At 41.9% G+C, this 12694-nt stretch overlaps 1 non-coding gene across 1 annotated transcript; it reads left to right on the plus strand.

Annotated features, from left to right (window-relative positions):
• The first annotated feature begins 10006 nt into the window (after positions 1-10006).
• Trnas-gga (transfer RNA serine (anticodon GGA)) lies at positions 10007-10090 on the plus strand. Its single transcript is given in 2 exon segments — positions 10007-10046; positions 10056-10090. It is a non-coding gene; the product is annotated as a tRNA-Ser (tRNA).
• Positions 10091-12694: the final 2604 nt, after the last annotated feature.

Raw genomic sequence — 12694 nt, forward strand, 5'->3', positions numbered from 1 at the left:
CAGCGCCCTCGCTAGTGGAGCTGAACGAATAAGCTGCCTTTGGCTCTGCCACTCGCCGCAGCCATCAGAGTATTCTGGCGTCTTAGTCTGGAGCAAATCTCGGAGATAGCGGGATTCCACGCATTATCCAACTGGTAGCCGCTGACACGGTTCATCAGATTTCCCGCGATGCTTATTTCAACGGATTCTTTTACAAGGGAGTCCCAAAAAGATGTTGCTAAGGCCAGAATTAATGTTTTGTCATACTCCGTTGAATGTCCGTTTGAGATAAAATGTTCCGCAACTGCAGACTTGCTGGGTCGCAGAAGACGAGTGCAACGTTTACATTCTGTACAACGATCTTCCGCTGTGCGTGTTTGTCCTATGTGGGCTATATCACATTGACAATGTATTTTGTAAGTTCCCGCCTTCTTCACTGATCCCAACAGGTCCAAAATCTTAGATGCTGGCGGAAAATCACTTTCACCTGATAATTATCAAGGATTCTTGCTATTTTGAAGAAAATATTTCCAACGAAAAAATTTGGAAATTTGTGGTAAGTTCTATGGTACCAAACTGCTGAGGTCATCGGTCCCTACGCTTACACACTACTTAATCTAACTCAAAGTAATTTACACTAGGGACAATACACACACGCATGCCCGAGGGAGGACTCGAACGTCTGACGGGGGAGGCCACATGAAGCATGACAAGACGCCTCAGACATCCCACAGTCTTTCAAAACGTCAACGTACATAAAATGACCTCATAATTTGGCACCATTTAACCAGCCATGACAGGATCTGGAAGTTCTTGAAGCCTTGTGCATCAGAGTAGCACCTACACCCTGCGTCCTCATTATACGCTGGACGTTTTCCAATCTCTTTCTTCCCCTGCAGTTTTTACTTTCCGAAGTTTTGTTTAGAACAGGGACAGTCAACCTTCTTTTATCTACCGCCCACTTTTGTATCTCTGTTAGCGGTAAAATTTTCTAGCCGCCCACAGGTTCCACAGTAATGCTGATTTATACAATAGGGTAGGAACTCCACTTCCTAAAGTTTATGAAGGAAAATTACAGCAGGTTGAACCATGCAATAATAATTACTTAGCAAATACTTTGCGAATTTTTTTTTTAAAAAATCCACCGCTTAGAGCCCACCATGAAAACTGGAACCCCCACTAGTCGGCGGCTGGGACTAGGTTTATTTCCACTGATTATTTCGCATCCAATATAGCAGAACCCCTTAACTGCAGCTACATCATGCACAACAGTTTTGATGGTAATTTTGTTTGCTATTCTCATTTCTGCTATTTCTCAGTACCTATGTCTTTTTAGAGTTCCGTACAACAGCCGGTAAAAACGGAACCCATATAGCATCTGTCTGTGTATCTGCCACATTGCTCAAAACCCTTTTTCTGAGGAACGGGGAAAAGTATCAAGTTAAATATTTATGTCACGTATTTGGGTCTACGGTCCCTCGGCAATGTAGAAAAGTGAAGCGGTACTTTGTCAATGTAAAAAATGAAGCCTCTAAAGTCAATGCAAACAAAAGATACAGCTACTTGCGTCTCAAATTTTGATACTCGCAAACTAGCTAATTAAAACCTATACGGTACTTTCTCTCGACGAACGAATAGAATCATGAATTTGGCAAGAAGAAATGTCTCACAGTGCAGGTAACGGAAAAAGTCAGAAAATATTTTTAACTATATCATGCGAAAATTATTTATTTTTCATTTGTTATACGACTTCAAATTTGAAACTAAAACATTCGAAAATATTGCAGTCTCTGGGACTGAGATATTGCCACTAACAATGTCGATAACAGACAAAAATCGTCAACATCCTTGGTTACCGGTATGGATGAACTGTATAAATACATTTTTTGTGGAAGATTACGAAAAGTTACTTCAATAACTAGATCTATCTCACAAACACACAGAACAAACATAAGAGCACATACATGAATTGATATGGCGACAGCGGCAAAAAAAAAAAAATAAATAAATAAATAAACAAAACTAAAAAAATAAAACAAATAAATCCTTTCACACGCCAGAGTGAATACTATTCATATGTTGTGATGACTGATGTATCTACACATATAATTAAATTTTTCACGGAACCCTCCGTGCATGAGTCCTTCTCACAACTGGCCAATTTTCTGATTTGCTCTTAATTTATATTCTGTACTCATGAAACTGTTCAATCTGCTCAACAGATCATGTAATGCTTTTTCACTTCCACTGAGCACTGTGATTAACGAATCTTATCACTGATACCCTTTCACCCTGGATTTTAATCCCACTCATGAACCTTTCTTTTGTTTACATCACTGTCTCTTTGACGTATAGACTGAACTGTAGGGCCAAAGACTGCATCCTTGTCTTATAAGCTTTTCAATCCGAGCACTTCATTCTTGATCTTCGTCGTACTGTTTCCTCTTGGTTGCTGCACATATTGCATGTCACTCATCTTTTCCCATTTTCACTGAATATGTAATATCTTGCACAATTTCACACAGTCGAAAGCTTTTCTTAGATCTTTAATACCGTAAGTTTGTTGATTTTTCTTCTGCTTTGATCCCATTACCAAGCGAAAAACCAGAACTGCCTTTGCTAAAGCAAAACTGATCGTCAGCTACAAACCCTTAATTTTCTTTTCCATTCTTCTGTATATTATTCTTGTCAGCTGTTTGGATGCGTGAGATGTTAATCTAGATGCGTAATAGTTTTCGTACCCATCTAACCTTGCTTTCTTCGAAATCGTGTGACATTTTTACGAAAATACGGTAGCACTTCACCAGTCTCATGCATTTTACCACCAACTTGAATGATCGCTCAGTTGCCATATTTCACATGATTACAGAAATTCCGATGTAGGTTATTTATCTCTTTATTTGATCTGAAGACTTCGAGAACTCTCTGAAATTCTAGCTCTAATACTGGACCCCCTATGTATTCCTTATCGATGGCATGTACCCAGTTATTTACATCATATTACAGAAATAGTATCCATTTCATCTTCAAATAACATTTTAAGATTTACAGAGAAGAAAAATTAAATAATATTTAGAGTATGAGTATTAAAACTTGGTGAAATGTTTAGGTGGCTCAGCACTTTACACTTGTCACAGATTACTTACGATTTCGATAACAATAACAATAAAATATAAGAGTTTGAAGTAATAATAGTAATACATCCATATACGTACTACAATAGCATCCATTTCCCCACCTTCGATAACGTCTTAATTTACACAGCATAAAATCGCATTGTGCACCTATGGTATCAGTAATTCACTTACCACTTCGACTGGAACCAGATCTGTAGACTATGGCTTTTTTTTTCGTTCGGAAACGCTCCATTACAATATCTGTAATGCTACATGCATGTTTTGTGTGTGTGTGTGTGTGTGTGTGTGTAGTGGAGTATAATGTTCGTGCTGGATGACGGTGAGAGAAGGGAGAGTGTGAAGCCGTCTCCGGCAGACAGACTACTCCTCGCGAATAGCACCAAGATTGCCGCCGAGCATAACATCCCAATCCGATGGACGAATAATCCATCAACAGTGTCATAAGCCCTCACTTCAAGAAACACTGCGGTTTGATATCTAAACCACGACACTGGCACAGTCTGGTGATCAGGAACTATACGCCACCACCTATCCTCCCCTTGCCGGCCAAATACTGGCAGTGACAAATTTTGAACCGGCTTACCCCTGGGTCGAGTGCCACCGCCCAAGCGTTGCCATTCATTATTCGTGTATGAAAACAGTTATCAACAAATATATATTTTCTGTGTTCGTTAGGTTTCTGTCCGTTTGGTAAGAAATGAAAGCTGTTTTGAAAGGCGAACGAAATCAATCTTCTTCGTTTACATTAAGAAATTGGCAAAGACAAGGGACAAAGAAGTTTTCTACCTTGAAAAGGACGTAAACTGTACGTCTATATTCCAGGTGTCTTCTTCTTCAGTAACGAAAATCTTTCTTCTTAATAAAATTAAAATTAAAAACAAGAGGCAAGGTGCTGTATAAAAAAATGTTAATGGTACCCTCTATGGAAAAATAGAAAAAAGTAATGAAATAAAATCACCACGATCACGCATTAACAAGGAGCGAAAGAGAAATGGAAAAATGCTTATTTCATCATGGAGGCGAGGACGGAATCAGTAGCGCAGACCGTAAACAGCCGTACACTAGAATGGTCCCAGAGCCCCGTCTGTATTCAGATAATTATATGGAAGACAGGAGCTCGTGCAAAATAGTGGGCTAGCAGTTATGACAGTTGTCATGCGGCGCTGCCGTCGGGTTTACAGTGTGATAACGGCATAAAGTTCAAATAACAATGTATAAATTAACAAATAAATAAAACATAATAGAGCGTATGGGAATATACACACTGCAGGACATGCCAAATCGAAACCTATGCACGGAGACATATGCTCAAAGAGAATATATTTGAATTTTATGCCGTTATCACAATGTAAACCCGACGGCAGCGCCGCATGGCGACTGTCATTACTACTACCCTAATATTTTGCATAAACTCCTATCATTCATATGTATACAGTACGTGAATACGAACGGGTCTCTAGAGCAATTGTAGTGTACGGCTGTTTACGGTTTGCGCGTGAGGTCCTGTTCTGCGCTGCTAAGCCTGACGTCGCCTTCAGGATGTAATACGCATTTTTCGATTTCTCCTTCGCTCTCTACTAATGCTCGAACCCATTGATTTTATTTCTTTTTTTTTTTATATTTTTCCGCGTATTTTGCCTTTTAGTATGTTTTATGCGGCATCATGCCTCCTGACGCATGCTTTTTGGCAGACAGTTTGTGATCTTTTAACGAGTTATATCACGTTATGCATATAATATTATTCGGTCCGTTTTTGAAGCTTATTTCCTTTTATAGTAGTCCAGAATAGGACCACGGCGGATTTACTGTAAGATCGTCGTCCCCTTATATTTTCAGATAACTTGTTGATGCCCTATCCGGCGAAAACGCGTTGTTATTACGTTAGTAAAGAACATTCTGCAACCTACGACTATTTTTTAAACAGTAGCAATAGAAGCTTGCTGTACCACCACGCCAATATGGAATGGAATAATTTTTATGCATCTTTACTCTTGTTCCCTCCTTTGAAGATGGAAAAAGTGGTGTGCCTTTGAACCTACTGCTAGCATTCTGATTCGTCGTTAGGTACGGAAAACTGCCACTGGAGACAGGAAATCTGTTGGAGTGAAGATGATGGGAGAAGTTTTGTTGATGAGTGCCAACTTCTCTGCGGCTTGTACCCAAATTTCTTTCACACTGGAACAGACAAATTTGTGTTCTTCATTATCTGTTAACTTGCATTTTGTGCACATGGGTAAGTTCGTGAGATGTATGGCGTGGATTTTGGCGATCGTCCGTATCTTCCTGTTTACTACTGCGCACCACTTTTCTTTGACCCCTGACGCTAGAGCGTTACTATGGATGATTTTCCCACATGGTTTTTCAGTCCCTATATTTTCGTCCAGTAATATTTCTGGACTTACACTGCATCAGTTTTCCATCTATTTCCTTTGCCTTCATGATGTCTTTTTCTGAAAGTTTCATTTTCACGTAACTGAGTTTGATGACCAAGTATTTTAGATGATAAAGCAGAGACGATATAAAATTTAGACTGGCAGTGTCAAGAAAAGCATTTCTAATGAAGAGAAATTTATTAATCTCGAATATAGGTCTAATGTCAGGATGTCTTTCCTGGAAGTATTTGTCTGGAGTGTAGCCTTATTTGAAAGTGAAACATGGACGATAAGTCGCTTAAGCAAGAAAACAGAAGCTTTTGAGACGTTTGTTGAAGATTAGATGGGAAGATCACATAACTAATAAGGAGGTACTGAACAGAGATCAGAAATTTGTGCCACAACTTGACCAAAAGAAGGGATCGGCTGATAGGGCACATTCTGAGACCTCAAGGGATCACCAGTTTAGTACTGAGGTAAGTGTATGTGTGGTGGCAGGCGGGGGGAGGGGGGGTAAAAATCGTAGGAGGAGACCAAGAGGTAAATACGGTAAGCAGATTCAGAAGGATATATGTTGCAGTAACTATCCAGAGATGAAGAGACTCACATAGGATAGAGTAAAACATAGAGCTGCAACAAGCCAGTCTTTGGACTGAAGACCACAAGAACGGTCCTTTCAGAATGTGTTGCACGTACATGGTAGGATTAACGTTGGCTGGAAATATTTCATTAAGCAGGTGGGCTGTCAAGCTATGCGATGTTTTTTCTCTCATTTTGTACGTATTGCACCCACAAGAGGTTGTGACCTTTTATAGACATCCGTGAGGCTTGATTCCCCATTTGCTGTGGTGATCGTAAGCCTGTCAAATCTAACTTTGAATATGTAGCTACGGCTGACGAAATAGCCTAGTGCGGCATCAATTCTTTGGACTGTTCTACGACGTATCGCCAAGATTTGCACCACGTAACTGACTTTTGTTGTAATGTAAACATATGCGAGAAATATTTTGGATCTCGTCTGATTTCTTCAGACTATCTTCTTAAACACTGCCTCTAATTGGTTTTGAGGAACTTCCGATAATTCGCAGCTATGGTGTGTTGAATTCTGTGTATAAAAACAGTTCCTAAGCATGTCATACTCGTTCTGACGGGTAATTGCCCATGTTGCTGTGGACTGATTTCCTGTAGGATGTTCATTATGCTAGATTTCCGTGTGTTGTGTCTGGCGCCCGATAGACGTCAGTAGTGGTTTACAATCCGTATTGCCCTGTCGAGGTCACTTGTACTTCTTACCAAATAGCAAATGTCATCTGCATACGCTATGCGCACAATCTTCTGGGCGTATATAGCTATTCTCGTAGTTATCGTGTGAGGGTTGCTTACAAAGGTTCGATGGCGACGGTAAAAAATTCCACCGATATCCGGCAACCTTGCCTCACTAACAAGGGGAGGCCGCCAATTGTGAAATTCAGATTCGATTCATACTGCGCATAATAAAAGCTCATGGCCAGAGGTGTAATGTGGCAAAGCACCAAGATGCACTTCTCAGCCGTTGTCGAGAAAATCGACAGTTAAAAGAAACCGTTGCCGTGAAATACTCTCTACGATTAACAGTTTTCTACAGCGCCGTGGCGCAGCGATAAGCGCTCGGTTTCATAATGAGAAGGTCGCCAGATCGAATCTCGCACCATGCAATTTTTTTTATTATTATTAGTTTTTTGTAATTCAAATATATATATATATATATATATATATATATATATATATATATATATATATATATATATATATAATGAATTGCTTATGCATGTTGGTGAAGGCGGATCGCTCTCCAATTGTACCGCCTCCATTTTTCCGTTTGTTTAACAGGGTGTACCAAAGTTTTCACGTCCGCACTGATTTTCGACGATGTTATAAGTTGCGCTAGGGACCGCATCTACCTTCTTTCGAAGTTAGCAGGCAACTACGCTGTTATGCGGCGGCTCGTTTCGGCCCATTCAACATCTGTCCTTCAAGTGTAACGAGCGAGTAACGGAGTTTATATTTCATACCTGCTACAGCAAATTTGTGTTCGTGGGGTCTCTATTCTAATTCGAACGTTTGACTTACGCTATACGCATTCGTTTCGGAATATCGTTTCTACGTCTTCCGTTAACTATACGTGGTTAACATTACGAAGACAATTAATAACATTGGTGAAATACAACTTTGTTTGCGGAAAACATAATGATGTTCGAAGTCGTCAGTTTTTCCACTACAAACGACTTTCAACAACTTATAATATGCATAATTGTTGGAACTGATTGCCGGGAATTATATATATATATATATATATATATATGTGTGTGTGTGTGTGTGTGTGTGTGTGTGTGTATACATTTGAATTACAAAAAACAAATATTAAAAAAAAGAAAAAAGTTGCATGGCGCGAGATTCGATCCGGCGACCTTCTCATTACGAACCCGAGCGCTTACCGCTGCGCCACGGCGCTGTAGAAAACTGTTAATCGTAGAGAGTATTTCACCGCAACGGTTTCTTTTAACTGTCGATTTTCTCTACAACGGCTGAGAAGTGCATCTTGGTGCTTTGCCACATTACACCTCTGGTCATGAGCTTTTATTATGCGCAGTATGAATCCAATCTGAATTTCGCAATTGGCCGCCTCCCCTTGTAAGCTGTATATTTCGATTTCTCTCGTCAATTGTCCATTGGTGATACGTCTATATATGCTGTTTCCCAATGTCCTACTTATTGTATTAAGGAATGGTAAGGGAAAATCCATTACTTGCATTGTTTCAAAAGGAACGCATAATTAATCCTTGCAAAGGGCACCTGAAAGTTTACGGACACTACAGCGCGGATTATCTTGCAGAGTTCTGTTGTTGATATAACATCCCTATAAGCACAGACAGTTTGAAAAATTGTCCTGTGTTTTCCAACGCTTGTCTGGTACGTGGCGGTTACTGCAGTGATTACATTTTTAATCCTCTAGCCCAAAATACAAGCAGAAATCTCATATTCTTTGATGATGATGATGCCTGGTTTGTGGAGCTCTCCACCGCGCGGTTATCAGCGCCTGTACAAATTCCCAAACTTTTCTCAGTCCAATCTCGCCACGTGCGTGAATGATTATAAAATGATGAGGACAACACAAACACCCAGTCATCTCGAAGCAGGTGAAAAATACCTGACCCATGCAGGAAGCGAACCCGGTACCCTGGGCTCGGAAAGCGAGAACGCGATTGCGAGACCAAGCGATGCGGACTGTCTGTTTAGGAGAGTTATTGATCACTTTACTATGCAGACGTTTAGGAATTAAAACAAACGTTACTTTTAAGAATTCCTTTATGACATCAACATTAAGCCATCAGTTCTTCATATATAGTTAAAGCCTTCGACTTCATTAGCTGCAAGAATACATGATCAAATTCTACAGGCACACCATCTTGGCCAGGGGATTTGTTTTTGGGGCTCTCAATAATGGTAGTTTCTAGCTCGTCGTCAGTGACGGAAGCACTGAGAGTTTCAGCTTCTTCAGCACTGAGTCTTCCATGTAGGTTTCTACAGCTGGTCTCCGTTGTAGCTGTCTGTGATCTTCTCGGACATTAGTTCTATGTAATACCTGTAGCTCATGAGCGCTTCTTTGATTTCGATTTGTTTGGTGAGAGTTCTTCCATCAGTTGACTCAATTTCATGTACTATTATCCTGATTATTTTCTGTTTTCACAGATGACGTGTTACATGTACTGTGTTGTGCTATGGCTCGCATTTTACAGCCTTCCAGTTGTTTCAATTGCAAAATTACTAGTTTTGCTTTGATTTTCTTAATATTCACGTAGTTGGCATTAACCGCGGCAACCATTTATACAAATCCAGAAGACGTTGGGAATAAAATTCCTTTGTCTCTTTCCACCAGTAGCTTTTTTAGCGGGAGTAGTTAGTCGAGAAGTAGTAGAAATGAGAACAGCGAGAAACTTAATTTCAGGATCGACGGTCACGAAGTAAATGAAGTTAAGGAATTCTGCTACCTAGGCAGTAAAATAACGAGTGACAGACGGAGCAAGAAGGACATCAAAAGCAGACTAGCAATGGCAAAAAGCGCATTCCTGGCCAAGAGAAGTCTACTAATTTCAAATATCGGACTTAATTTGAGGAAGAAATTTCTGAGAACGTACGTCTGGAGTACAGCACCGTAAGGTAGTGAAACATGGACTGTGGAAAACCGCAACAGAAGAGAATCGAAGCATTCGAAATGTGGTGCTACAGACGAATGTTGAGAATCAGGTGGGCTAATAAGGTAAGGAATGAGGAGGTTCTGTGCAGAATCGCAGAGAAAAGGGATATGAGGAAAACACTGATAAGGAGAAGGGGCAGGATGACAGGACATCTGTTAAGACATGAGGGAATCACTTCCATGGTACTAGAGGGAGCTGTAGAAGGCAAAAACTGTAGAGGGAAACGCAGATTGGAATACATCCAGCAAATAATAGAGAACGTAGGTTGCCAGTACTACTGTCGGCCTGGGTGGCCGAGCGGTTCTAGGCGCTACAGTCTGGAATCGCGCGACCGCTGAGGTCGCAGGTTCGAATCCTGCCTCGGGCATAGATGTGTGTGCTATCCTTAGGTTAGTTAGGTTTAAGTAATTCTAAGTTCTAGGGGACTGATGACCTCGGTAGTTAAGTCCCATAGTGCTCAGAGCAATGTTTTTTTGCAAATACTACTCTGAGATAAAGAGGTTGGCACAGTTCCAGCGTTTTCGTCAGGGTCTACAGTAGAAATGCGCAGCACGTGCCGATAGTCCATCTATCTGTATAGTTTAGTTTACCACGGTCTTTAATATGGACAGGGACTGCGATTGTTGTGTGCAGATGTGAGCCGAGTTGGTGACATTTCGCTCTCAACTTCAAGCTATGATGGCTTGGGTTACACAGCTTGAGACTGCAGTGGATGGGCACCACTGTTGTGGGCCGGCCATGGAGATCCAACGGAATTCCAGCACGTCCGAGTCCTCCGATTGGTCCTTACCGATGGCCAATCCAGTTACTGCTCGCACTGAGGTTGACCGCTCACCTGTGGTCGAGTGGAAGGTCGCCCCGGGGCGAAGCAGGCGGCGAAAGACTTTCCAGGCGGTCGCACGTAAGGCCTCTCCGGTTTGTCTGACAAACAGGTTCCAGGTGCTGTCTGTGGCTGACACTGTCGCTGAGCCAGTTGCTGTCGCCTGTCCGGTTTCAGAGGAAATCACTCAGCCTGCAAGATCCGGGCAATCAGAGAGGGTGGGATTATTGTTAGTTGGGACCTCTAACGTTGGGCGCGTTATGGGGCCCCTTAGGGACGTGACTGCCAAGAAGGGAATGTGCAGTCCGTGTGCATACCAGGCAGAGTCATTCCACATGTGGAAAGGTTCCTCCCGGATGCCATGAAGAGCACAGGGTGCAGCCAACTGCAGGTGGTTGCTCACGTCGGTACCAATGATGTGTGTCGCTTTGGACCCGAAGAGATTCTCTCTGGTTTCGAGTGGCTAACAGAAATGGTAAGGGCTGCCAGTCTTTCTTGCAAGATGAAAGCAGAGCTGACCATTTGCAGCATGGTCGAGAGGACTGATTGCGGACCTCTGGTACAAAGCCGAGTGGAGGGTCTGAATCAGAGGCACAGACTGTTCTGCGACCGTGTAGGCTGCAGATCCCTCGACCTGCGCCAAAGGGTGGTTGGGTTTCGGGTTCCGCTGAATAGGTCAGGTCTCCTCTATACGCAGGAGGCGGCTACACGGCTAGCAGGGGCTGTGTGGCGCGGACTGGGCGGTTTATTAGGTTAGAGGATCTCGGGATACACAAGAAGGGCTTCAGTAACGAAGGGTGCAGGACGAACACAAAAAGAAAGTAGTTACGGGAACCATTGGCATAACAGATGTAAATTGTCGTAGCTGTGTTGGGAAAGTACCAGAGCTCCAAGCGCTAATAGAAAGCACTGATGCTCAAATCGTTATAGGCACTGAAAGCTGGCTAAAGCCGGATATAAGCTCAGCCGAAATTTTTGCGAAGAACCTAACGGTGTTCCGAAAGGATAGGCAAAACACGGTTGGCGGTGGCGTGTTTGTTGCTGTTAGAAGTAGTTTAACTTGTCGCGAAATTGAAGTAGATACTTCCTGCGAGCTAGTATGGGCAGAGGTCATTGGCAACCGGAATAATAATAGGATCCTATTACCGACCTCCCAACTCAGATGATACAGTCGCTGAAAGGTTCAAAGGAAACTTGGGTTTGATTTCAAACACGTACCCGACTCATACGATAATAGTTGGTGGTGACTTTAATATGTTGGCGAAAATACATGTTTAATTCCGGAGGAACGCATAAAATATCATCAGAAATTGTGCTAAACACATTCTCTGAAAATTATTTCGAGCAGTTACTCCATGAGCCCACGCGAATAGTAAACGGTTGTGAAAACACACTTGACCTCTTAGCAACAATTGCTGGGTTACTAACGACCATCAAAACCGATGCAGGGATTAGTGAACAAAGGGTTTTCGTGGTGAGATTGATTATTGTAATCCCCAAATCCTCCAAAAATAAGCGAAAAATATACGTATTCAAAAAAGCAGATAAAAATTCGCTCGACGCCTCCCAGACAAACAATCTCCACTCGTTCCAAATTAATATATAAGTGGGACCAGATGTGGCTTGAATTCAAAGAAATAGTATCGGCAGCAATTGAGAGATTTATACCAAATAAACTAACAAACGACGGAGCTGATCCTCCCCCGAAACGGGTGAGAACACTGTTGCAGAAACAACGAAACAAACATGCCAAATTTAAACAGACGCAAAACCCCCAACATTAGCGATATTTTGTAGAAGCTCGAAATTTAGCGGGGTCTTCAATGCGAGATGCCTGTAACAGTTTCCACAACGAAACTTTGTCTCGAAACCTGGCAGAAAATCCAAAGAGCCTCTTGTCGTACGTGAAGTATGCTGGCGGCAAGAAACAATCAATGCCTTGTCTGCGTGATAGCAGTGGAGATCTACCGATGATAGTGCAGCTAAAGCGGAGTTACTAAACACAGCCTTCCGAAATGCCTTCACAAAAGAAGGTGAAGTAAATATTCCAGAATTCGAATCGAGAATAGCTGCCAGTATGAGTAACGAAGAACTAAATTTCCTCGGAGTAGTGAAGCAACTTAAATCAGTTAATAAAAGCAAGTCTTCTGG

This window comes from Schistocerca serialis, chromosome 5, assembly GCF_023864345.2.
Source record: "Schistocerca serialis cubense isolate TAMUIC-IGC-003099 chromosome 5, iqSchSeri2.2, whole genome shotgun sequence".
Classification (NCBI taxonomy): Eukaryota; Metazoa; Arthropoda; class Insecta; order Orthoptera; family Acrididae; genus Schistocerca; species Schistocerca serialis.